This window comes from Phalacrocorax carbo, chromosome 2, assembly GCF_963921805.1.
Source record: "Phalacrocorax carbo chromosome 2, bPhaCar2.1, whole genome shotgun sequence".
Classification (NCBI taxonomy): Eukaryota; Metazoa; Chordata; class Aves; order Suliformes; family Phalacrocoracidae; genus Phalacrocorax; species Phalacrocorax carbo.
The window spans coordinates 12,551,928-12,578,945 of NC_087514.1; the positions used below are offsets into that span (position 1 = coordinate 12,551,928).

At 37.4% G+C, this 27,018-nt stretch overlaps 1 protein-coding gene across 2 annotated transcripts in view; it reads right to left on the minus strand.

Moving 5' to 3' along the window:
- Positions 1-27,018, minus strand: part of NSMCE2 (NSE2 (MMS21) homolog, SMC5-SMC6 complex SUMO ligase) — a 136,148-nt gene that overhangs the window by 18,017 nt on the left and 91,113 nt on the right. The window lies entirely within an intron of this gene.

Consider the following 27,018-nt stretch of genomic DNA (forward strand, 5'->3'; position numbering starts at 1 on the left):
GTGGCAGAGCAAACTATTTACTTTGCATGTATATGTGGTTGCTTCAGTACCTCTCTTGCTGTTCCTGTGGAACACCTAAGATGCACTGTTTTCAGCAGTCCACCAGTTCTTTCTGGGACATCTAGATTCTCCATATTTTCCCTGGCTTTGGTGGCATCCACAGATCTCTAAGCATCTTCCCTGACGAGTCTTTGTTGAAGAACTACTGCAGCCTTCTCAAGAACAACAGAATATAGAAAATTATAACAAAGGTGGAAAACAAGCCAAAGCTAGAGTAGGTGTCTGTAGCAGCTTATTTTAGCCCAACACACTTAGCTAAAACCTAGACGTAGCACTATTTTGCCACAGACAGAATAATAGGTTAGTATTTCTATTCATATTTTTGCCATCAAAAGCTTTGGCCTACTTTGCTGTAAAAGACTATGCAGGTTGATACGTCAGAAGAGCTCTTCAAAAGGAAGAGCAGGTCATTTCCTCAGCTCTGACCCTGATACGCTGCCTTTGATCACAGGGGACTTCTGAATTCTCTTTGTTGTACACTGGGAATCTCACTGATAAAAGCCGATGAGAATTTTGTCCCACTTTCCTCAGACAGAGAACTACTTGGTGGATAGAAATGGAAATTCTGGCTCATGCTGACGGCTGGAGCTTTCATAAAAAAGGAGCTGCTGGGTTGATTATTCCCAGATTTCTGTCAAAAGGAGAAAAATGGCTTTCTTTCCTCTTTTCAATTTCCAGTCTTCTTGTACCTCTTCAGTACTATTTTCAAATCTGCTGCTTGCTTTGGGGTATGTTTCTCTTGGGCTGAGAACAATATCTTACTTCTCTGTCAAAAGCACCTTCCACTTTTCTTCTTCATAATTTTCACTGCTACAAGTTTATGTGTCCAACTGCAAAGCTGTGTAAGTTTAAAAACAACTTTATCTAGAAAAGCCAAGAAATACTTCACTAAAGACAAAACATAATAGGTATGTGAAGCAAACAGATGGTGGAGTGAGACGGATGGTGTACAAGCAGCATGTTTGTTTCTACTGATTAGCTGGGCAAACAGTTTCTACTTAACAGAGCATTTTTAATTTCTTGTAAGCGGTAAAAAGATATTAGCTTTAGTTTAGCACTGGTTCAGGGATTACTAGTATTTCTATAATGGAAGTCATTAAAGGCAGGGTTGAAGGAAGGCAAATGTATTTTAGAGGGCTCTCTTCTTTCTGGTGAGTGCTTCTCATGTAAGGGATGGCACAAGAAAAAGCAAAGGGACGCTTAGGGGAAAATAAGCGAAGCTGACAACTGAGGTCGGCAGCGCTGCCCAAGCAGAGGGTAAGTAGGCAACTCCATCAGGTCGCACAGTGCCCAGCTGGGCGCGGCAGCAGCCTGAAGGTCCTCATGGGTACAGCATTCCCAGAGCCTACTCCTGCAAGAGTCCTATCTGTCAGGTTCTTTTTTTTCCATCTTATCTGCCTCTTGTTGCACTCCACACCCTCCTTTTCTTATATGACTTTCTCATTGTCTTTTCTCCTTTATCTTGGATCACAAGCATCCTGGGGCAGGGAACACATCTTTATATAGTAAAGAGGCAGTGCTTTTATGGTCCTATACACATAATAATAATTCGTTCAGTATATAAAGTGAAACTTCTTCAATAAGCGTCACAAATCAGTTGTGTAGATGAGGGAACCTCTTCAGTTATTGAAAAACATTACTGAAAATCTTGGGGTTAACCTTAAAGTGTACGCTTAAAACAAACCACGACCACTGTTAAACACGCAGGTTGCACATGTTCTGGAATGCTGATTGAGCAGGCTTATGTGAGATCATCCAAAACCTTTGCAAGCTGATGAATCTGAATAATTAAGCTCTCCCTCATTACAGGTCTCCAAAGCACATAATCAGATCTCCACAAGAGTAAAGTTCACTCCGGATACAGGAATACATCTTTGACTGATTGGGTGTTTTGATCAGCTAGATTTGGTAAACTGTGGCTGCATTTGAGATAACAGTATTGACCATATACAATATTATATGCTGCCATACTGCTGTCTGCATACTGACCCAGCAATAGAACTTAAAATGTATATTATTTTACTCTATCTCTTTTCATTTTTTCATTTATCTTTTTCATTTTTGACAAGTGTGAATTTCGAAGGGCCTTATGAAACACTTTCTCCTCTTCCAACAAAATAAAAAATGGAGTTTTTTTGTTTGTTTTGTTTTTTAACTGAGGAATTTGACTCTGTATTATGATCCTGACCATGAAATGAGCTCCACAAGGGCAGTACCAGCAGTCTTGTTAATTGCATTGAACAGTCATCTTGTTGTCCCCATGAAGGGACGGAAATCCCTGTTTACATATGCTGCTGTCATGGCTAACATCCCGAGAGAATTGTGTCTAGTCTGTTGATCACACAAAATTTAGAATTTAAGTAACACTTAGACAAAGCATATCCATGCATGAAAAATCAAATACAATTACAAATAATATAAAAATGCTTTTGAAGATGTAGGGGAAATTTTATTTGGAAGAACGTAATTAGAATCCTGCTCACACTGATCTAAAACCCTGAAAAAGGAACAGAAATCAGGCAGTGCTAACATACTAAAACTGGTATAAACCAGTAGCGTTAGCACCACCCCGCTGCACTCTTGCTTTAATCCTGCAAACTTGTCTGGCATAGGTAGCCACAGGCATCATTTCTAATATGCAACATCGTAAAGATCTAGTTATTGGATGCATGCGTTTAAAGTGGGTTGGGCATTATAATATTGTAAAAACAAGTTTCTAACTGAAATCTTAGTTAGCAGGACGAGTTCACTCATTTCTTTCCAAAATGAATTAACTCTCTTGAGATAATGCACAGCTCTTATGCTTTATGTAAAATTGTTTGAGAAAGAGCACTTAACCAACCAAGAGCAACTTACACTCAAATATGATTTGAAATGATGAAAATTTCCTTATCAGAGGCCAACATCAGATTTAATCCATTGAGCAATACTGGTGATTAGTACACAAATACATGGGTGGAAATGAAGAGAGTTATTAACATTTGAGAAATTAGGAAACCTTATAATCAAAATATTATTTTACAAATCGATTTAAATACAGAAGAGGAATATGTTCAGGCAGGTCTTCTATTTCAGACATTTTATTTCCCTTTGAAACATAAAAAAAAAAAGAAGAAGCAAAAGAAGATGACTGACATGTTAATGGCTGAATGGGTGGGTGGGTCTTCCTGTGAAATGAATCATACTTTTCATTCAGTTTTATGAAAGTCTTGCTTCAAGCATGCCTATAATTACTAATTGTTGCAGTGGCAGACCAGTCTGCCATGTAGTACAGTTTACAAGGATTTGCTAGTTTTCTGAGGGTGCGAATGTCTTTTGGGGACACAAATTGTAATGTGGGTCCCTTCCTCAGCATCCACATGTGGGCTGGGAGAGCTGATAAAGAAATTTTAGTATAGGATGGTCACAAAGGTTCTTTGTTATAATAGTACAAATTGCTAACTGAAGATGTATAGTAATCATCAATACAGACTGAGACAACTATCTAAATCCTGGCCAAAATTAGCTCTGCCTCATAAGCTGTTACTACAAGAACATACAAACCAACCCAGATTATGGCCTGTCTTTGTCAGTCTTGACGTTTTATATAACTTCCTATTAATGTCTTGCTTGGGTACCTGCTATGTAAGATTAAAAGGGATTCTTTTACGAGCCATCCTACCAAAGGTCCCCAGCCACTGCGTTGGCAGGGAAAGCACCAAGTTAGATGCTGAAGACTCTTACACAGTGCTTCAGAAGTCAGCTAACTAGCAAAGGGATCTACAACTACCACCAACCTTGAAACTGCTGCAGATATCACACAGCACATGCTGATGACAGCATTTAAGATTGCTCATATTTGGGAGTTTGGTGCTTTATTCTGCAAAAGCATCCTACCACCAGGGATCTATAGTTCTAAGGCTTCTCTGGAGTTCAAAGCTCTGTCTTTCAAAACAATAGGAGACAATATTGTTTCTTTCAAAATAAGGCAGGAAGAGACAGCAATAGCACCACTCTTTCCCTTTCTTTCAATAACTAAGAAGGTAGTAAAAAGTTCAGTTATTCTTGGGTAGCTTGCAGCCCTGCTAAGGAAAAAGTAGGGGGCCACTCTGATGTCTTCTGCTGAAGCTGGACTACTGTGCAGCTGGAGCAACAGCTTGAAAATGTGAGCCAAAATTCCAGAGCATGATTTTACAGCTCCAAGAGCAGGGCATTCAACTGGGAGGGAGGAATTTTTGAGCTTCTTCCTTAGCGCCCTCGGTTATTTCTAGTATCTATTCACATGCTGCCTAATGTAAAATGCAGTCCTCAGTATCTTGAGAGCAGTACTAGTGCCAACACCTAGCTACATGCCCCAACCACTAAAAAGCAAAAGTGTTACTTTTTGCTTGGTCTCCTCTTGTCACCCCTGCTCTTTTTGAAGAGAAGAGGAAGACAGGGGTCTAAACCCAAATAAGCAAATGCAGTGTCTCAGTTCAGGCTTTTAGATGGAAGTGTCTCTCGCAGGAACAGTATATGGCACAACATATTAGGCATCCCTGAACAAGGTACCTGTATCTAAAGGAAAAACACTGTTTCATTTCCATGTAGCAGTCCAGATCACTTAGGTGTTCGAAGTATTCTGCTGTTTAAGCTTGTTACCTGTTGTACATCCTATCCTTAAAGGTCTGCATTCATTCATGGTACAGAACGTGGAGGTGCCTAACCTGGCATTAGGCATTCTACTACATGACTTGGCCTTCTGATGTCTTTAAGAAGCATATATCTAAATGCTCAAATGTCTCCCCACCCACTCTTTCTTTTTCATCTGACTCTTTCAGGACGTAAATCCTCAATAGACTTCATGGAGTCTCTGGCATATCTCTCTTTTAGCATTGATTCGTGTATTCTATGCCTATCCCATTTAAAGTACAGATTTTGTGTGTTCATTGCAATGAATAAAAGAATGAGGGGAAAAATAACAACAAAAAAACCCTTATAATCCAAAACTACATCTTCTGGTAACCTAATTGTGGAAAACATCCAACAGCTGAACTACAGTGAATACTCTTTACTATGTTGACCAATTCATTCAATTGTCCTTTTCCACTTTCTGCAATTACAGGCACTGGAACATACTTATAAAAAAATATTTTTTTCTTTTTCAGGTTATCTGTTATTATATATTCAAAATATATAAGCCATTCAATGTAAAGCTTTAATCACTGCCTGCTTTTAGACTGCTGCATTAGCATGCAAACAATGAGAGATCCTTTAGAGGCAGCTTGAAAAAAACCTCAAACCTTTCACAGGCTATATTTGCAGAACTTTGCTAATATAACATTTCTGTGTCATAGAGACAATTCATACCTTTTATTTCGTCACTATGCTTTTATCAGCGAGTGACCTCAACCACTCACATAGCTCCAGCTCTCTACAGTTCATGCATGTGTCTCTTCTTTTCTAATCTCCCTCTTTTAATTTGGTCCTGTATCTCAACCCATCTCTCTCCCATCTCATTTCACATACCTCAACACTGAGATCAAGATATAAAGGGTTGAAATACAATTTTTAGGCCAAAATCTACTGTTCAGACAGATTTGCACAACCGCCTACAAAATGCAGCATAAAGTAAAAAATATTTAAGCTCTTTAGAGTCCAACACCAAACATGAATTAGAGAAACCACATTGTCTGCCTGATCTTGAAGAGGGCCACTAATGATACCAATGGGCTATTCTGGAGTCTGGTGATGACAAGAACATACGGGTGCCTTTTCAATGATGGTTCCTTACTTCCAAGTAAGTCACAGAAGCATCTGTTATGCTCCTTAGAACTTGAAGCCTATTGAGTGAATATTGGTTTTACACCACTGGAGAGAGAGCACCCCTTACATTTCCTCTTGAACCTCTATACTTCTTCCATTACCTGCCTCTAGTCATGTCTATATTAGCGTTGTCTTTGATAACCTATTTTTCCATGGGCACATCAGCCTAAGCTGGGCTAAAAATTCCATTATCAGTATTTGCACTACCCAGTTCAACAAACTGCTTCTCCCCTGTTGTGACCACAGCACACACATGCTCACTTTGACAAAGCCAACATCTGTCTTTCAACATTTTCTCTCAACTGATGACAAAAGTAATGGCAAAAGGGAAATAAAGATGAGAGAAACTGTTCAACAAGCAAATGCGGAATATAAACTCATTAGAGTCAGAAGATGAAAGTGTATACATAGAAAACCTGTAAGAAAATGAAAAGTATCAGTAAAAATAGAAAACCTAGAGAAGAAAGACCAACACCTTGAAATTTGTCCAACATACTATTTGCAAACTGATTTTTAGGCACCTGAATAAAAATGTTCTGATTCTCGAGGTGCTCAATATGTGTAATTCCTTTCACTCGGGTCTCAGTGTTTCTAAGAAATCAGGACACCTACTCACATGTCTAAACACTAGGTCAGTTTATGCCAGTAAATGCCATAACAGTGAATCGGCATCTCTTCTAAGAAATGGTATTGCTAGTTACTTCATGCATTGAATGAAACCTCCTGTTAAAACTGGCCTTCAGATTAGAATGTTAGTTCTCTACAAGCTCAAAAGTATCTATCCATACCTTATTTTCCTGTCTTCATACAAAATGTTCCAACAAAAGTAATTCTTTAGCCACATATGAATGCAATTATTTATACCGGAGGAACACAATGTCTGCTACCAAAAGACCTTCTTTACTTTCCAGAAGGCCAGATTTTCTCAAGCACAAAACAAATCCCTTTGCGCTTATTTTTTTGGGGCAAGAAATAAACATGAAGACTATAAAATAGCAGTATTCTCCAAAGACATAATGAAGTCATACATGTCATTAAAGTTTAGTCAATCTGCTTGAAATCCTCTAAGGCAAATACATTCAAGGTTAACACAGTCAGCTCTGCTTTTCTACTGATTATATGAATTGATCTCCTCTAAGAAATGTAGATTTGACCTTCAAATTCTGCAAGTAACCAGGAATTTCAAACTAATCATAGATAGCTAGTTTTTGACACCAAGTCAAAAACTTTTCAATAAAGTAGCTGGGTAGAATGAAAGAGATCCCCAACCCTGCTTTTGTGTTTTCCCAACAGCAATTTCAGTTAAGTAGCTTTTAGAGCACCTTACCTCAGTGTTTATCCTTCTTTTTCCCATGAGCCTGGAGCTGCTGACCTAATAAATCTGGCTTTTTAATATTTTTGGATTAGAAATATACTGTACTGTATCATTCATTTTACTCCTTACACTGACCCCAATTCGTCTCAACCTTAATAATCAGACTGCAACAACTGCGCAAATACACAAATCAGACTAACTTACACAGTTCAATTTTCAAAATGAACAGAAAAGAAGGATGAAATATCAGACCTGTAAAGCTAATGGAAATGTGTGAGCTCTAACAATGTACACAACTATTACAGAGTCATGATTTCACCAAATCATTGTAAACTCACTTCATGTTTTCAAGAAAGGCTTTTTGTTGAATAGTGGACTTGAGACTTAGGGAATTCTGGCGTCTGCTCCTAATCCTACTATAGAATGCTTTTGTCTTATTCAATAAATAATCAGTTGCTCTAAGGCCATTTTTTTTCCTTAAGTAAAACTGGGAGCATAAAAATTTCCTTCCTAACAGAAGTGTTCTCCTGTTAGAGAGAAGTTTTGGGCATGAACGTGCTAAGTGTTTAGACCAAAAGCAGAAAGATTAGTTGTCCTTGGTTACAGACAAAGGTATGGAATAAGTTTTAACAACCAGATCTCTAATAGCTTACCAATTCTAGTGTTACAAAGAATAAAACAAAATCTTTAAAAGTAAACAGTTACAGTTACCTAAGTATTTTTGCAGTGCAAAAGCAGATTAACAGAAACTACTGATCTCAGAGGGCTCAAGATCATTCCCAAAGTTCAAGGGAAATCGGCAAAGTAAGGTAAGTATCCCTGCCATATTTCTAAAAGCACAGTTAAAAATGTTTGAACTTCTTCCTAGTTTTTAAATATTTTTGTTCGCAACACAAATTACCATTGTTTGTTCCTAATGATTTTCTCTCGGAGGATCTGCTTTCTGCATCCTGCCAATTCTTTCTGGCGAAGCTCAGCAAGGCCACAGAGCAATCTTTCTTTGCCATTTGTGGAGGCCTGCCAGAAGAGGCCAAACAGGAGTTAAGACTTGATTTAAACAAGTCTCAGTTTCCGTACAGCTCCCTGATTAGCTCCTTTGGCTGGTTACCACCATAAATTATATCAGAGAATTATGCTCTAGGGTGGGCAACGTGGGGGAATGGGAGGGGGCATGGGTCACTGTGTATTTTACCTGGTACATACGTGAAGAAGGATTTAAACTACAGGACTAAAAGTGAATTAATTTGTCCTGCTCAGATTGTGAAAGGCCACTTTTCTACAATTCCAGCAAACGCAAATATCCTCTAAAACTCTCTGCCCCTCTAAACTCCCTGCCCTTCTAAAACTATTCAAGTAACAGATGACTTTGTAAGGATTCCTGGACCTCCCTTAGACCAGAATAATTTGCAGGAATGATCCTTCACCTGAATTAATTAAGTCTCACACTATCACTGTAAATGAGCTACCTTTCTTCCCAAATTACATTTTCAAAATTTCATACCTTTAATCTTTTGCATCACTTCCCAGCAGAAAGCAGGCTTTCTCATAATGTGATCTCACTAACAGAAATTATGGGCAGAATAATAGCAATTTTCAGCAGATGTAATGTTGTTAAATTGTAAGGGTTCAGAGAGAAATTTTCTGAGCCAGCTACCTAACTCTGGCTGATATGTGTGTTTTGATACCAAATCCAGCAAACATGGTACAAGTCTGTTTTGAAATTAAACTAGGCCAAAACACAGAGTAAGAATTACAAAGATTAGGAAAATTATGTTGTAAATTGTGATTTCAAGAATCTCCAGTATCAGATATTTGGCAATGAAAGGGACACCATCATGTCGTGGACCTGACACTTGGCAGCCCCACACAAAACTGTGCATGTTAAAAGCTTAGAAAAAAAATTGTGCATACCTTACTAAATTATTATTACTTGGATAGTTAAAATTTCTAAGCATTTCCTCATGAGCAGGAGCTGAGGTGTAGAAGTTTCCACTTCAAAGATTATTAAAGAAATTTTGTTTCTGCAGGACTAAGGAAAGATGCTTTTAGATACTGAAAGTTGGAGAAGAGTCAGCAGTAGGAATGATCCCTTCTAGGGCTCCCTGCTGGAACAATTTTATTCAATATTTTTCACTAAGGACTTAGAGAAATGAGAAGGTGGTGAAACCTCCAAGTGAGAGGATGCTATTAAACTCTTTCAGGTAGTCAAGTGCTGCCCTGATAATAGGGAACTACATTAAGACTTCATAGAAATAAACGGTCAAAAAGGTGACAGAAGAGCTTCAATGTAGACAACATAAGGTGGTTAATCTAGGGAAAAATAATCTAAACCATGCCTGCATAGTGCTGAACTCAGACCTTGTAATTACAAACCAGGAAGAGATCTTGGAGTTGCCACTGCCTGCCCTGAAGCAGCTCAATGCCCAGGACAAGCCAGGAAGCTGCTGGGCATCGCCAGCAATAGCATCAAGAACATGACAGTGAGTGCCTTCATGCCGGTACATAAGACACTGGTGCACCCATATTAAGGGTAGTATGTTCAGTTCTGGTTTTTGCAGCTTCACAAGGACAAAGTGGAGTTACAAAAGGCACAGAAAGGGGCAACTAGAATGATCAAGGAGACAGGCAAACTGCTTTACATGGAGAGACTAGAAATGCTAAAACTTTTCTGCAGTCTAGAATCTGAGTCTGCAGAGAATATGAGTGAATGGAAACAGGAAACTGGGAACAGGGGAAGGAAGGGGAACAGAGGCAGATTTGGGTAACAAGTAAGATAAGCAGCAGGAATGCACAAAGAGGAAGAATTGGGCAAGAATTAGGATGGTAAGATGAAAAATACCGCAGCAATTGGGTTGGAGGAAAAGAGGTGGGAGTGACAGGGACAAGCAGGGGCTGGGTTGAAGAATGTCAGGAAAATCTGGAAACAGTAGCAGGGAGAAATACCCAAGGCTGCCACAGGAGAGTTTCTACAAATACAACATTTTTACCTTGAGTCTGAAATTAAACTTGAAATTCCATTCCTCCCCCCTCCCCCAAAATAAGTCAGATTTGCCTGTTTTCATTCTGAGTCAGAATAAAAAGTTGGATTTTTTGGCTCAATCGTTTCTAATATGAATATATCTGACATATGATCAAAGCCAATATAAACAAACAAACAAACAAAAAACAAAACAAAAAAAGAAAACCCCAAACCAAATAAAAGCCAATGCCAGTTCTTGTACTTCCCAAGTTTAGGTGCTAAAATTTTCATCTTGCAAGTCTTGTAAGAGTTTTGTCATGTTCTGGCATGACAATGCATATGAAGTGAGGTAGTGGGCTAGCAGAAGGTTGGTAGGTGGAAAAGAAGGGAGGAGTAAGGCATAACAATGAGACATATTTCTGAAGTTTTATAAGGCTATTTCTGTGACATTTCAATGAATCATTTTCCAACATCAATAAAACTTACAAAATACTCAAGCCTGTTTATAAGCTGTTGCAATAATGGATAATAAACTAACAAGTGATTCCTTATATCCCTAAGAGGGAGTTGTCTAACTCCACATATGCTACTTAGTATACTGTCTTCATGGAAACACAATAGCTTTTGTTCAATTTAATATTTAAACTTTTTAAAGACCTTGAAAAAAGCCCCTCTTTTTGAAAGTATCTCCTTTTTCCAGTTGAAATACTAGTACCATTTGTGGTAAGCACTCCTTAACCCCTGTAGAAAAGTGGGAAGCTCTGTATAATTCTGATAAGATCAGTTTTACAAAAACAAAAATAATGTCTAAACACTGCTTACATGAAAGATTTCAGTTTACAGGAAAGAAAGGGAAATCCCCACTGAAGGAATTGCACAAGATGCACCAATTACAAGGTATAATGTTATAACATAAGAATATGTTTTTATTTTGGTTTCTGATGACCATATGAACCGCAAAGACAAAACTTCAACAGGTTGCACTCTACACATGTAACTGGTGTCAGAAGGCAATAAACTCACGACAGCCACCTTATACAGACAGATATTTTTAGCATTGGTATGAAAAGAAATGTGTACTGAAATGAAGAAGGAACACTTGTAAATATAAAATGCAAAACACCTGACGTAGCATTACAGAATCGATCATTTTTTTCCTCATCAGAAAAACAGAAAACAGACTTGCTCTGATGAAAACTGTGACAAATCTGGTTGTATGAGCTGCTTACGTACTCTTTAATAAAAAATATTGCTAAATAGAAAATAACACTTTTACTATAACATGTATGGCTGAGAATTTTACTGAAAGCAAAAGCAAAAAAGCATGGAAATTAAAAATGTTGAGCTATGTAAATATATTTGTGGTTTCTCTATGCATTTAGAATTTACCCTTTTGACCTCATGTCTAAGTAAATAAACATCTTTATTCAAGATATTATCAAACAAAAAATCTTCTAAGTTGATCAGCCACATCCAAATATAATTCCATTCATATTTATTCATATCTACAGTTTTGAATTTAATAATAAAATATTTCATAACAGCAAGTGTGATTAAATACTTCCACCTTGAAGTGCTGGAATTGTGCAATATTATTCTAAAACATCTTGCTAGAATACTCCTTGACAACACTTGTGTCTTGTCCTTCATTTTAAAGCCATGCAATTAAAAAGTAGTCATATAAATCTTCCAGTCTTAAGGGCCCCTGTACGTTTACTTAGAAAGACATATCGACCTCAAGTAGCCAACATAAACTCATTTCTGTATATATTTCTCCTGAAATTATGATTCATTATACTGTCTATCTTTATATTTTTTATTACATTTTTGTCAGTCGTGGAAGCCAATGAGAGTAGGAAATACCATATTACATCAAGAATATTCATTAACAGGATAACTGTCTAAACTGTTTAACTTCTTTGTTAACAGTATTTCTATATAACATAAAACTCCAAGGCAGAAAGAGAAATCTATTCTGTTGCTACAGAGAGAACTACAAAGTCAATTAAGTACTTCTTCTTCCTGTGACTTTAATGACTACTCATCTAAAATTCAGTGATGTAAAACATCAAATAAATCTTAATAAAAGCTGCACTGTATTCACTACATGAGAATCCTCCAGTCCTCTGTTCCCATTACCGGTCAAGTATTTCACAATCATTTTGAATAAATGAATGGGAAGAGCTATCTAACTTTGACAAGGCTATCATCTCCTACGAGGATAGCTTAAGATCTGTTTAATAGTTTTGATGTTCTAAATGCCTTAGACATAACTTCATGCATCAGTTGTTTCACAACTATGCTCTCAGGTTTTGTTTTGTTTTGGCTTTTTCGCATTAGAAGCTTCTACGTAAGCTTATTTTTTTAAGTCAATAATTTAACGTTTAGCCTTGTTTTCTGTCTTGTTTTAGCTTATTCTGCTTATTTTAGCCTTGTTTTACATTTTTATTTATATTTTTTTAAAAAATTGGGTTGTTCTTCCTGTAATGTGTATTTTTGTCTCTCTCTTTCCTGCACAGAGATTTTTTAAAAGATAAGCACAAGATTAGACTGCTTTAACATGATGAAATAGAAACTCTCTGATTTTACCATTTTACTTGCAGAGTCTAAACTTGGGAGATTAGTACTTGTCCACAAATTCTCAAGGAAGTTATGAAAAGAGAGAAAGCTAAAGAATCGCTACTATAAATTTATGGTTTTGCTCTTAAGACCTTTGAACTTAAAACTAAATGAATATTTTATATTTGTTTTACAAATTTTGAATTGTTTTACTTGCATCTTCTGAAGGATCATAGTGGAGCACATCAAGACTTACATGTCTACTTTTAAAAAATATTTTAAAAGCATCACTCTTTCCTGAAGATAAGCTGTCACATTTGCATTACAAAACAGTCCTTTAATTATACAGTTTCATACTTAAAAAAAAAAAAAAAGAAACAAAAAAACCCAACATGGGGTGCCTGTGTTACTGGTAGCACAAGATAGCTGCAGAGCAATAAACAGATCAGTCTTTAACATTTCATTCTATCATCATGACTCAGTGTGTGGTTAAATGTCTCATTCGCTAGAGCCATTAAAACCAGAATTACAGAAAGGTCCGTTTCCTCCTAGGCTTTTCCATGCCATTGGCCCGTATTCCTGACACTGCACTGACTGGTGGGCTGACCTTCAGAAAATCACTTTCCCTTTCAGCGTCTGAATTTCCTCATTTGCGATGCCTTTGTTGGTAAAACACATCAAGTTCTGGTGATTAAAAACAAGGTATATATGCAGTAGTAATTAGGTAAAAGCCAGTTATCGTGTACTTACGGTACTTAAGGCATCAGCACACCCACCAGTCCTGACACAACGGTACCCATGATAATGACTATTGGTATTTTTAATACAGGAATATCAAAGATGCTATTTTCTGTACAGATGTTGGCAAATACTAGATTAAAGTGAGGAAATTCAACATTGGGTAAAGAAGGATACTAAAAGCAATGGACTTCTGCAAGCTCATTCATCATTTTTATGTGCTCTCAGTGAATCTGCTGACAAGGAACTAATTTTACTAGTTTTTTCCTGTTTCCAGCCTTTTAAAGAAACTCTAAAATACATTCAATATATTTAATGGAGTTGTATGTACAATCAACAGAAAAAAATACAAAGAGTAGCAGTGAAAGAAAGTAACGAAGTAATGTGGTTTATTGCTGGTTCTCATCCTAAAAAGCCCATCAGTGCACAGAATCTCATAGTGAGAATCATGATGGACAAAGGTGCCAGAGAGAATAGAAGAGCAGTAACTCGCCCTGTTGCCACCCAGGGAAGATTTTATAGATGCCCTCCATTACACCCCTAGAGAAGATGATCTTTTTGCATTAAAATATATTCTGTAGTGCTAATACTTTCTGTACAGTAAAATGGAAAAATTGGTGCTACAACAGTGACTGCTGGATATTTAAGCATATCAGAGAGAGTTCATATTACAAAAGACTCAGAAAGGATGTGAAACCTCACTTCCAAGTACTTGTGAAATAAAGCATGCTTAATGAAACTTCTGCTGAAAATGAGTAAATAGCACATGACTACGCTTTGCTTCTCCATTTTAATATAAACTCTTCAATCTAACAAGCCGACTTCAATTGAGAAATTATTTCTGTGACTCTTAGTGTTCTGTCTTACAACTTCTTACAGGATACTTTTGTTGGTTAATTTAGATTTGGACCTTCCATTCACCATTTTTCACCTTCTTTTCAGAAGATTACTTCAAAATAGAACTCAAAGTGTGTAATACTAATTACTTACAAAACCAAACAAAACCCTTTTTCATCACCCTCTCCTCCTCCAACCATTACAAAGTAATTAAAAAAAAACAAAACCAAAAAACAAAACAACAAAAAAAATTAGTAGAGACCATCAGTATTTCTCCCAAGGAGCGCCCAAAGCAGGCATCAGGCTAGTTGCAAAGGAATGGTTCAGAACTCCGAAGACCTGGGCATTACAACGTCTAATCTTTGGGATTTTGCTTTACAGAAGTTATGAATAGTACTGAATTTCTCACTGCCTGTTCTGCATCTAGACTATAATATATTCTGAGCAGGGATTATTTCTTATTATGTGCATGTATAGCACCCAGTCTGATGGGATACGCATCTTAATTGAGATGAATAGAATTTATTCCTGCGAAAATCATGAATGCGTACATAAATATGAATAGTACAGCTATGGGAACAGATTGGTGGGTGGGGAGGAGCTTGAAAATAGACACAATAGGAACAAGAAAGCAATCACTCAGGAAAACCCTCCAAACAATACTGAAGATTTGCCTAATAACTATGCAGACTGTAAAATACAGGTAGGCGGCCTTAGCCTCTACAGAGTGGAAATACCAATATGCACATGAACAGTGCAGTACACAGTGCTACTGACATAGCTCACAGTATTTCTACAGCACAAACCTATGCAGTATTTTCAGATTTCACAGTAGAAATGAAGATATTGAATTACTTTCCTTTGTTTTTAATTTAGAAATTACACCCAATTTTTTAAAAGTACAATGTTGTTTTTCTCTTTGTAACCCTCCAACAGTTCTCTTATTGCAGCAAACATCTGCAAACGTCAGTTACAGGTTCATTTATTTCCTTGCTGATTTCCTGTAAAACTTGTGACTCAGCATGTCATCTGAACCTGTTACTCTGTGTCCTGAGAGGACATCGAACACTTCTGCAACCGTGCTCCAGCTGCACACTTTCTACCTCCTTTTCTGTGAGCAATGTAGAAGTCATCACTGAACTTGGGGTGAACATTACCCTGTTACTAAATTCAGCCCTGCATGCATGAATGCATGCACACACACCTTGTTAACTGTGCCAGAACTATTAGTCATCTTTATTCACTATAGATTAAAATACTTTTTTCTCTATTCACTGTAGAAGGAAGCTTTTTTTTTTTCTCTCAATAGTTCTGATTAACTATAGTCTTGAGTAATTCCCTTGCATCATGTCCCCCAATAATTCTTTTTGAATGAGACCTACTTTTAAAACTGTAGCTGTCTTTTCAAATCCACCCCGAATCATTCATGTGTTAATTTTTGAGTATTTACTAGAGATATTTGTAAGACCCTCCTTTTCACATATTTATGATTAACTCTTTCAGTCTGAGTAGCTGCCTACTTAACATTACAGACTTAGGACTAAAATCATTACACCCTTAAAACTACTCTTCTCACATGACTTCTTCCTATTTGGTCTTTGAATTTCTGTAAAGATTTGGCTTCTGGGTTTTCAGAATATCTTTTGCTTCCTCATATGACTACATTGGTTTCTGGAAGCTACTTGTAAAGTTTTTTTGTTTCATTTGAGGAGGTATTCAAAATACATACTTCAATTTTTGTTTTTAATATTGAATTACTCTAAGCTTCTGCATTTCAAATTAAAAGAGTGCTTCACTCTGCAGGTTTAAACAGAACCTACTTGAATATTGTAGAGTTTCTCTATCTGAAATAAGGAGTAAATTGTACTCTCTAATTTATTTTCTTGGCAAGATTCATCACTTTACAGGCCTCTCTTCTGTCATTTCATTTCCAGTCTAGATTTCTTCATACAAGTAAGGTTTTTTTGTGCCTTTAATAGTTTTTCCTCCCTCTCTCTGAATTTTACTTTAACTGCCTTCTCTTTGAAGATAAGATCCCTGCAGATGAATACAGCATTCATGGTGAGGATACATAATTTTTATATAATCTCTCAGCTTTCTCTATTCATTTTTAATATAATCCTTTTCCTCTTGCTGTACTGTGATGTACCTGATTTTAGGGACCCAGAAAAGAAAACACTCATTGTTTTGGGCCCTCTTGTCCATTTGTTAGTAACAAAACAAGGCAACATCTAGCTGGAGAGGTTTAGGCTAAAATTATTTCTGCTTCTAAAGAGTTTGGGAGGAAAAGCCTGCAATCAAGAAGGCTTTTATACAAAGTAGCTAATGTGTTGCTGGGATCACAGAATCACCGAATCACAGAATGGCAGGGGTTGGAAGGGACCTCTGGAGATCATCTTGTCCAACCCCCCTGCTTGAGCAGGCACACCCAGAGCAGGGGGCACAGGAACGCATCCAGGTGGGTTTTGAATGTCTCCAAGGAAGGGACTCCACAGCCTCCTTGGGCAGCCTGTGCCCCTGCTCTGGCACCCGCACAGGGAAGGGGTTTTTGCTCATATTGAGGTGGGACTTCCTGTGTTCCAGTTTGTGCCCAATGGCCCTTGTTCTGTAACTGGGCACCACTGAAAAGAGCCTAGTCAGTTGTTGGGAAAGTCAGAGCTCTCCTCCATGGAGTTATGCTAAAGAACAGAAGTGCACAACAACAAAGTAACATCTACTTGACCTCATGAGCCGACTCTGTGTTCTGAAGTGTATTTTCTACTGACTTAAGTAAGGAAATCTTTTACAGAAATAACTTAATCTCTCCTTCTAAAATGCCTTGATTTTCTGTACCGTTGGAAGGAGACTGCTGGATGCCAAGTACATCCAGACTGCTGGATGTACCTTGTTCCACTCCCTGTGCTTGTGCCAGGCTGTGGGACCCAGCCGACACTTCCCAGATGCCCTTTGGGCAGACAGAAGGGGAAGGGTTTGGTCTAATCACACGTTTGCAGACTTGATGTCCTCTTTTCTTTAGGTACTACCCCTAAACTTATCTGTGCTAGCCTGAATTAATCTAAGGTAATACTTACCACAGTTCACACAGTTTTTCTAGCTGGTGGGGTTTTTTTTATGTACTCAATAAAATAAGTTATTTTGTTATGAATGGACCCCTTTTTCTCTGAATGGATCCCTACGTCACCTCAGACTGACTCTCCTTCATGACGAAATGTGTTACTTAGTCCTGTTCTTTATTTTATCCTTATTCCTTAATTGCATTTTGAAATAAAAAGCTTTTCATGTGCTATAGAAAGGGACTTAATTTTTCCAAATCTGATAAAGACTTCATTATCTACAACAATTTCAGATTTTGTGCCATGGGTCAGGAGACCAGACTAATTCCGTGGTTCAATAGTACCCTATTGAAATTATTCTCATGCTTAAAAAAATCAACAATGTTAACTTGTTCACCACCTAAACAGAAATACTTTACAGGCTTTCCAAAAGCTTTATGGGTTCTGCCACTCTAATTCTGAAAATTATGTCTCTGTTCATTAGGGATAAGTTTTATTTGCACAGCTTTACTCCTGGTAAGCAGGCATTTTACTAGGGCTCCTTGTGGCTGAAGATACCATGCAGCAAGTACTCTCTAGGTATATGTTCTGCTTTGAGGTGTGTATAGAGACAGACTGACAGGGAAAATAAGGAAAGGTATGGTTGAGAAAGGATGATTTGGAAGAAAAAGTATTAGCTTGTGACAGAAGAAAAGTGGATTCAATTCTCTGTTCTGACACACTTTCTGAAAGCTCCTGTAGAAATCAGTTCAACCCAGATCCACAAAGAGAATGATATGCCTAACTTTCACTGAAACCCCTCAGAGTTAAGTTCCCAAAAATATTTTTGTGGGAATAAGTCTTGTTTTTCTGGGTCTCCAGTATCCATCTGCAAAATAGGTATTACACAAAACAGCATTTCTTCTGAGGCAGCTCACATATTCCCCATTAGTATCTACAGTATAAAAGAATTTAAAGACAGTACTGTGTAGGATATTACATAAATAGACAGGAGAAAAAGAGACCTAGAAAAATACATTTCAGTCCCAAAGCTTGTACTTGTACTTGTCTTTAAAATAAACAGTCCCAGTGTCTCAGCAGTCATGGTTTCTCTGACACACACTGCTGCACCCAGAAGATTCCAGAATAGCAAAAACCTTAGCGGCTCTACTAGCGTGGAAAAAAAAAAGATAACCAGCAAGGGTATAGCAACCTACTCTTCCTTTCAAAAATTAATGAAAAGATGAAACATTTTTACATTTGAAACAGAATCAAAGATTTTCTGCCAAAATATCGTTGTCATTAAGTTTCATGCATTTGATTTACTGCCACTTCCTGCTGTTCCTATTTAAACTCTCCTTTCCAGCAGGCATGTAATCAAAATCGTATGAAGTATTCCAACAGCTTGCTTGTCACAGCTATTTATAGTAAATATTTACTGATAGATACTTTGAGAGAAAAATAAAGTCCTACACATGACAATTATTTGGAAAATACTGATCAAATTCAGTTGGATCAACACTTCAGTATAGAATCTGAGGTTCAAGGCAGAATTAAATTGAGTCATATTTTGTTTATTTTTAGCACCTATTTCATATTGCCTCACTATGAATCTACAATGCAGTTGCATCCTAGCATGTCACAGAGTTGTGAAGCTAAGGGAGATGGTTTTGCTGCATTGAGTTATCTCATTAGGTATGAAAAAAAGTTTTCTCTATATGAAGTCCCACCTTGGTGAGAGCAGTTATCATTTGCTCAACTTATTTGCAATCTAGTCTAATAGACAGTGTAAAATCAAAGCCTTAGGTTCGATGACAGCAAAAGTTTTTGAAAGGCCATACTTTAGAGTCTGGAAATTTTGGAAATTCCACATCCTTCTAGAAAATACAATGTGTGTGTTATTTAAAAGTTCAGTAACATACACTGGAAATTGCCCTGTATGGTGTTCAATAGTCTGCTGAACAGCTGGAATCTTAAGGCTGCAAGATTGTAAATTAAAGACCGCCCAAGCAATTTTTCAAAGGAACACATTAATACAGCGAGCCTGTGACAGTGCCAAAGCCCCTTATTTTAAGGCTTTTCAGGACTTACGCCTCTCACTTCATGATTAAATTGCCAACTGAATATATTTCATGCTAACTGTCTCAGTGTACTAGAATTGTGATCAAGCTGATGATTTAAGAAGACATCACAACAGACTGCCGAAGTGGCAGGCAGCGTGTGTACACACACCTCCACAGATGAAGCAAACGAAGGTTTCATTTATTAGATACACTAATGTGAGGGTAACGGGTGCCAGTACGAAGAGTTCAAAAGAAGCAGAGAACCTGCTTCATCAAAAAGAAATGGTGCAACCCCATGGTTAACTGTTTCTCTGGTAACAGGATAAAGAATCCACTAAAGAGCCATATATGTAAAGGTCCATACAAACTGGTGAACAGCTGTGTTGCTGAATTATGGGCAACAGAAAAGCCCACCTGTGAGCACAGATGCATAAGGTACATGCTGATACAATTACAAGCAAAATAAACCACAGACAGCACAAAATGGGTAGTGAGAAAAAATACATCCTAAAAATCCAACACAGAAGATTTTCTGTGAAAGGGCACGGTCCTAAGAGATTCTGAGATCTTTAGCTCGGCTTTGTTACTTGTGAACACATAGCCTGGATAAACAAGGAGACAAAGGCAGAATAAACCTCCTTATATCAATGACCTTTACTCAGCAGCAGCACTTTAGTTTTCCCAGGGTTGAAAATAAGGTAGCTTTAACACAGCCAGTTGGCAATATCATCCAAGCATTACTTCACAGGAGATGCTGAACTTTCAGGTTTTTCTGAGTAAAGAGAGACATGTCTGTATTTCACCAGCATACTGATGAGTCTTTAAATTCTGAAGTGGTGGCTCTACAAGGCATCATATTAAACTACCTGGGAGGCAGAATATGAACTTAAGGGCTGCTGCATTTCAAAACAATTGATGATGACATACAGTTGTCTGCCGGTACCTGTCAAGCCCTTTCTCTGAAGTGCAGGGAAGAGCAAGAAGACTAGCCTCCGCCGTATCAGCAATGTCCCTCATTCACTGAAGGAGTAAACCACAATCAAACGTTCTTTTAGACATTCAGCAAAAATGTGATGATGAGGCAACCTAGATCTGCGAGTGAAGAAATTCATGCACAACCAGCGCACCTAGTACAAAACACAGAGGGAAGCCAAACTTGGCCCAGAACCTTTCCAAATGCCATTGACAGGCAAATTCAAACTATTCTCTACTCATTTTTTTCCAAATGGATGAAATCTTGGTATTACTGAAGTCAAAGGCAAAACTCTCCATTTAACAGTGCCTGTAATTCATCTGCAGGAAATTAACTGTCAGGCTTTCAAGCGTTTTTCCTCTTGGGTAATACTTGGAACATTCATCAACTGTGCAGCAGGATCCCAGCATCTCTGTTTAGTTTTCCTCTTGTTAGATAAAGATTGCAGCAGCATCCATGTTGCTGCTTTTATCTACATTTTGAATAACAGAATAATAATCTTTCTACTTCCCCTATCAGGATGGCCTTTTACCAGCCTGAGCTCTTCATGTTTCCTCATCTGCAGTTGTTAGTAAGCGAGAAGCTGCTTTGGATCATTTGACTATTCTACCACTTTCTGCTTAAGAAACATGAGTCTAGGAACAGACAAGTCAGCTGTCAAGAGATTATTTCACAGATGCACTTGGCATCATGTGAAGCCATTTTCAGCTGGCAATAGCTTGAATAAACATGTAATTCCACGACAGAAAAAAGCAGGCTTAGGAAAAAGCGATGATGAAATCCAGAGTAAGCAACATGCACTGCTGAACTGTTTTTGGATGTTCAGCATGCCCTTCCAGAACTCAATGCGTATCTCACTTCTATTTAGCCCTAGAAGTCCACACTCCTTTTATGAGGCACCAAGCACAGAGGCAAAAGGAGACTTAGCAGGCCAAGGCAGGGAGTTACATAAGAGTATCAACCCCAGGCAAGTGGGAGAGCGAAGTATGGAGGTTTCACCTATCAAACTCTGTATTTTATAGGGCAATAAAAATATTTCCTTGATTACAAGTAGCTGGACATTCAGCTTTGCTGCTTGTGTCAGGAATATGCTTATGCATATGACTTCTGTTAACAAGTATGAGACTCATAAGCCTAGAAAGTATCGAGAACATGGAGTATTTGATGTTGAACACTCTATTATCTTGCCAACCACAGTCTACGCTACAGATCAAGTTTGATTACCAACAGGTAACATTTCTCACAAGGATGTTTTATGAGCTGAAATATTTTCTGATCACTCTGTGTAGCTGGAAGAGAATACATGAGTTTATTATTTGTTACTTTCCAGGTTTATTTGTATTCAAGCAGCACCCAAACCGGGCAAGGTGTTTTACCTGCAATTTTTACTCATGTTCTCCCAGAAGAGTTCCTAATCAAAGGAAATACAACAGAAGAAAGATCCAGAAAGAATGCTACAGAACATTAAATTAAGCACTTTTCCTTCACATAAGAGGCTTATTCACAGTACTGTAAGAAGAGGCTGAAAATGCACGCTACACTGCATGGATACTGAGTCCATAGCTAATCCTACATAAATGCACCAAGGCAAATATTCCAGAATTAACAAACAATGTGCATTTTCTCTTGCACATCACATTCCATGAAGTATTTGTACTGTAAGCTGCTTGGAGCAGGGACCTGTCATTGTGAATTAGTCCATAAGAACTGTGTACATTAGGGACCACATTTAGGATTTTTTCTTCTTTTCAAAGTTCCAAAGAGCAGATTTGATTTTACAGTTCTCCTATGAATCAGAGGCTAAGGAAAAGAAAGGAAAATCCCATTTTAAATAATGTAACTGATTACTTGGGTTTTATTCTGACTATTTTTTATTTATTTATTTGTGATTTACATTAATGTAAATGATAGGACAGTAGTTTTTGGTGTTCACACCAAAAAATCTCCAGTCTCCTTCAGCTAGACTGCCTGCAAAATACCTGGAAGAACTTTCAGTATCACATGTTCAGGACACATCCTGAGCTGTATCTTATATTCATACTTTCTACAGTCAATAAGAGGTAAAAACATCTCTTAGATCAAAGGATTTTGTTGAATCAAATACTTGGTTGGGGACTACAGAAACAATAATTACTGGAAAGCCACATTCTAGTGACCTTTGGGCTATATTTTTCTTTTTCTTAGAAAGTGAAGACAACATACATACAAACTTCCTTAAAACTCATGAAGAGGAAGTTAAAATCTTCCAGATGCCCAAATTCATAACTAACTTGAAAACCCATCTTAGAGAATAATAAAAGTCATTAAAACATCAACAAAATCTTTTATGCCCTTATTGTTCCTCCCATACTGCTGACCACACTGACTCTTTCAATATGCAACTCTGAAGAAGCCAATCCAAAAGGAAAATATTTCTGAAACACAATTTAAAAAAAGGAAAGAGGAACCAGACTGGGCACACACATTTCAAAAAAATCTGGCTTGCACCTAAGTTTCTGAACCACAATCTGTTGTTTAGTAGTTTTCATATGAGTTATTTCCATATCCAGAGCAGAAAATCCAACTGAAATGATCAAACTACGATGTGCCTTTGCCCAGATATTTTCTTCCGAGATTGCTAAGAGGACAAAATAGCATGTACCAAATGCAAAGTTCTGTGATGTACAGGTAAATCCATGATTGCTTATCTTGTGAAATCAGTCTCTCGTGTAAATGCTAGACTCCATATGGACGTAATTGCAGCAAACCAGACTCTGTTCTAATTTATGCAAAGAAAGGGTTCCCACTCCTGCAGCTTTAACTACACTCCCTTTACACTTTCCGATCCATTCTTTCTCAAGCAACTGCAGCATTCATATCTCGTCTGATACCGTTTGTTTGCCAGAATTGCAGCATTCAAACCCAAACACTCCCCAAGGGAGCTGAATACCCTTAATGCCTATGCATATATATAGTTATAACCCTTTACCTGAAAGGTTTTGGGCCAATACCATCATGAACAAAAGCATTTTTTAAGAAAAGGCTCAACTTTGAGTCTATTTTGCTACACCTAGAGCTATTGCGGAAGCAAATATTTTGAACAATAGATGTCTGCACAGCTGGGAAGTTGACAGCCAAACCTTAGGCAATTAGCAAGTATGAAATGTAATGTTCCTTTAAAAAATCTCAAAATAACTAATTTGGACACTTAAATATAATGGTCTTTGTATATACATCTGGTTATGCTGTGTAAAGCACTTGTGAATTCTTAAATTCTGAAAGTTCCCTCTGTAGTTTAGTTCCATTTATAATACAAGTCCCGAAATGCTATTTACCACTGTTGTGCTTTGTGCATCCATGCCATTTAAAAATATTCTTAAATTAACATTTCTGCCTTCAAGGATTTGCAAGGTAAGGCCCCATTCATTAATGGGCTGTAGGTCACTGGTTTTCAGTCGGCGGTATGTGAGACTGTAGGGTTTAAGAGAAGCAAACTAATCTTGATGAGACTTAGGCTTGTTTTTTAAGGGCCAACACTTTCATTGTGTGAAGCCTGCATTTGAAATTGGCAACTATTGCATTAGCAATAAACAAATCACACCAATATTAGTAGGACCACAATCTATAAACAAGCCCTCCCACAAACAAGAAGCTGTTTATGAGATTCCAAATTGTCCTGGATTTCCCCTAATACTCTTTTCATTATTTAGTCCATACTGTCTACTGGATTTACTAGCTCATCATGCTGTTTTTGGAGATGGGTCTACACTTCAGCTTGTCAAAAAATTTCACTCCCTTCTCCTTGTCTGCTTCCAAAAATGGGAAAAGATTTCTGTCCTTACAGCTATCAGTCACTACTCTGAATTCGCATTCATGTGCATCTCTTTTCAGTCGGGCTTCAGTTAGAAAAGTTGAAAACAATTTTTTCTAGTAAACACTGTTAACCTCATTATCCTTCTTATCCAGCACAAACAAAACCCATGATAGCAATTCAGCCCACAAATTCAGACGCTATGAATCGTGACATGATAAGATTTCTGTTTACAGTACTTTTAGATAAACAAGCCATTTGTTACAGATGAAACTCGCTTTCCGTTTCTGGCCTCACCAGACCCAATTCCCAAGAAGTACATAATTTCTGACAGAATATATTCTGAAAGGTATGAGGGCATCAAGCAGGATTCTCCAGTATTTCTGCTGTCCTGCCAATACTGTCAGTGCTAATATCTTGATGGAATAGTTGCCTAGATGAACAAATTGAGACAGAACTAAATATAACATCCTTCACTGTTAAAATATGGATAAACTCTGACCTGTAATCTTTCCAAAGTTTGCTACTAGATTCTTGCAAGTGCTACAAAAGGATAAACCCTAGAACACGCCATCACAGAGGATAACTATATTCTGTATCAGCCCCACGACTTAGGCTTTTCTGCCACTTTCCTACTGTATCTGTGAAGAAGAATCCAAACCTCTCTATTGTACATAGTGCAATAATATAGTAGCAATTTAACCAAAGGAGATTAATTGCTAAAGAAAGGGATCTATACATTCCTCTCATGTCCCAATGTAAAGCCATCTGACAAAGCTAGTACTAAATAAGTTAATGATATTTTGTTCTCAAACATATACACAAACTGATCACATTCAGCAGTTTTGTTAAAAATAGCAGTGTCAGTAATACAGCGATATAGGGCTTATTATTTTGCTAAATGGTACCCACTTGGACTGAAACTGACTGACTGAATTTCAGTCAAAGAAGTGCATAAAGAGCACCAAAATCACAAAGCTAAGGAAAACGATGCAGTTTTACCTCCGTAATTCGAGAATTTGCTCTTTGGACAGCTCCAACATCCCTTTGTGCTGAAGCAGGGACCTGAAGTTAAGCTCAAGTCATCTCTGTGTTTCTAATAAATTTTTGTCTTTCCTATAAGAATCTGTCCATTTTACCTAACGACAACTTTCTGAGAAGCTGAAATCTGCACATTCTCTTCTGGGCTTTTGGGCTTAGTAATATCAAGATTTCATCTAGACTGGGCATAAGTCCAGAAAGAAGAAAGGAAGAATATCATTCCCCTGTCTAAACTAAGTGGAGGAAGGGGCTTTCTGATCACAATGGGATAAGACACAAGTCTTGGGGAGGAAAGAGGAAGACTGGGGAAAGCAGTCTGAGAGGGATGGAACGAATAGAAGACTGGTAGGGAAAGGAAAAGAGAAGTTAGCAAGGGAGTTTCCTTATTCCAGATTTAGAAAAGAAGTAATTCAAGATGACCTATGAAACCTGATGTAAGACTACACTCTGCTTTGCATAAATGCTGAAGTCAGTGGGAACTGCGTGCTATATAACAATTCTGATAAACGAAGTCCTAGGTTTCTCAAAAGCTACCAAAAACATTTATGTTAATCTCTCTGAATCTCAGTTTCCCATCTGTCAAGTGGGAATAGTATTAATCCTTTCATATGGGTAATGTAAAAACAAATTCATTAATGCTTGCAGATACTGTAGTAATGAGTATCATAAAAAAAGCACAACAGAAGTACTAGCTCTGCATTAAGAACAGGGTTTGATTAATAAACAACAAATGGGCCTTTTGTTCTCTATGTTTATATCTTAACAGAATGAAGTCTTGGTATTTAATAACTCATAGAATGAAAGCAATACCTGTACAGCAGTAAGAAAAAGGCACTGACCATATAGCCAAAGAGGTAGAGAATACAAAATACTAAATCAGAATTGAGAGGAAAAAGTAAACTGTGACTGGGTAACTTAAAGGCTGTGTGATTACTTATGTGTGGGGGAAAGAGGAGGAGATAAAGTAATAGTTTTAATGCAAACACTTAGTTTGGAAGGTTGCCACATTATGTGTGTGCACATACTGATGTTCATGCAGGCACACACACGACTTCCACACTGACACTGTGTGTACACCTCTATCTGTAGATTAAGAAATTTTCAGTTAAACCAATAAAATACATCTAGAACTAATATATTCAGTGTTACTGCATAATGACGTTAACAGATTCACTTATACTATAAATTAGTCATGTACAATAGCAGCTTGAAAATATATTTTTCAATTCTTTTGAATTTAGACTATTCTTAAAACAACAAATGCTGAAAGTTCAAACAAAAGCTAATTTTGTTTAATGAACTATCCAAGGAGGTATTGTGAAAGTATTGTGCAACGAAATGCTAAGCTAATTATTGTGAGATCAAGTAACTGTTGCCATAGTTACTGAACAGTGTTTTCCATAACTGCTTTTATCTCTTCAATAAATCTTTGTGATGCAACAAATATAAAAAGTTGACTATAAAATGACTATTATGTTTTGAACAGCATTTAGTTATGACTGACCTGTCACTGTGCTGTGTTCCCGCATTTGTCACAGGATAATAAAAGACAAGTATCTGCTCAAGTTAAGAAAGAAGCGGTTATTGCTATAGCTTGGCTTGGGGACTCCAGTTTAGGTTGTTGATTTTAGCATAAGGCGTTTTCTTCTGTATATCAAACATATTTGTATTGATTTGTTTGCCTTTAAAGTATCAAGAAGGCCTGCTTGTCTTTTTCCCCCACTAGTGTATTATACTTCTATGTTAGTTCACATTCGATGATGCCGTGAACTCTACAGTAACTGAAAGCTAAAACCAAAATTTGGGTCATAAACAACTGAATATGAAAGTCAACATCAAAAGCATATACCACTGCACCATGAAACAA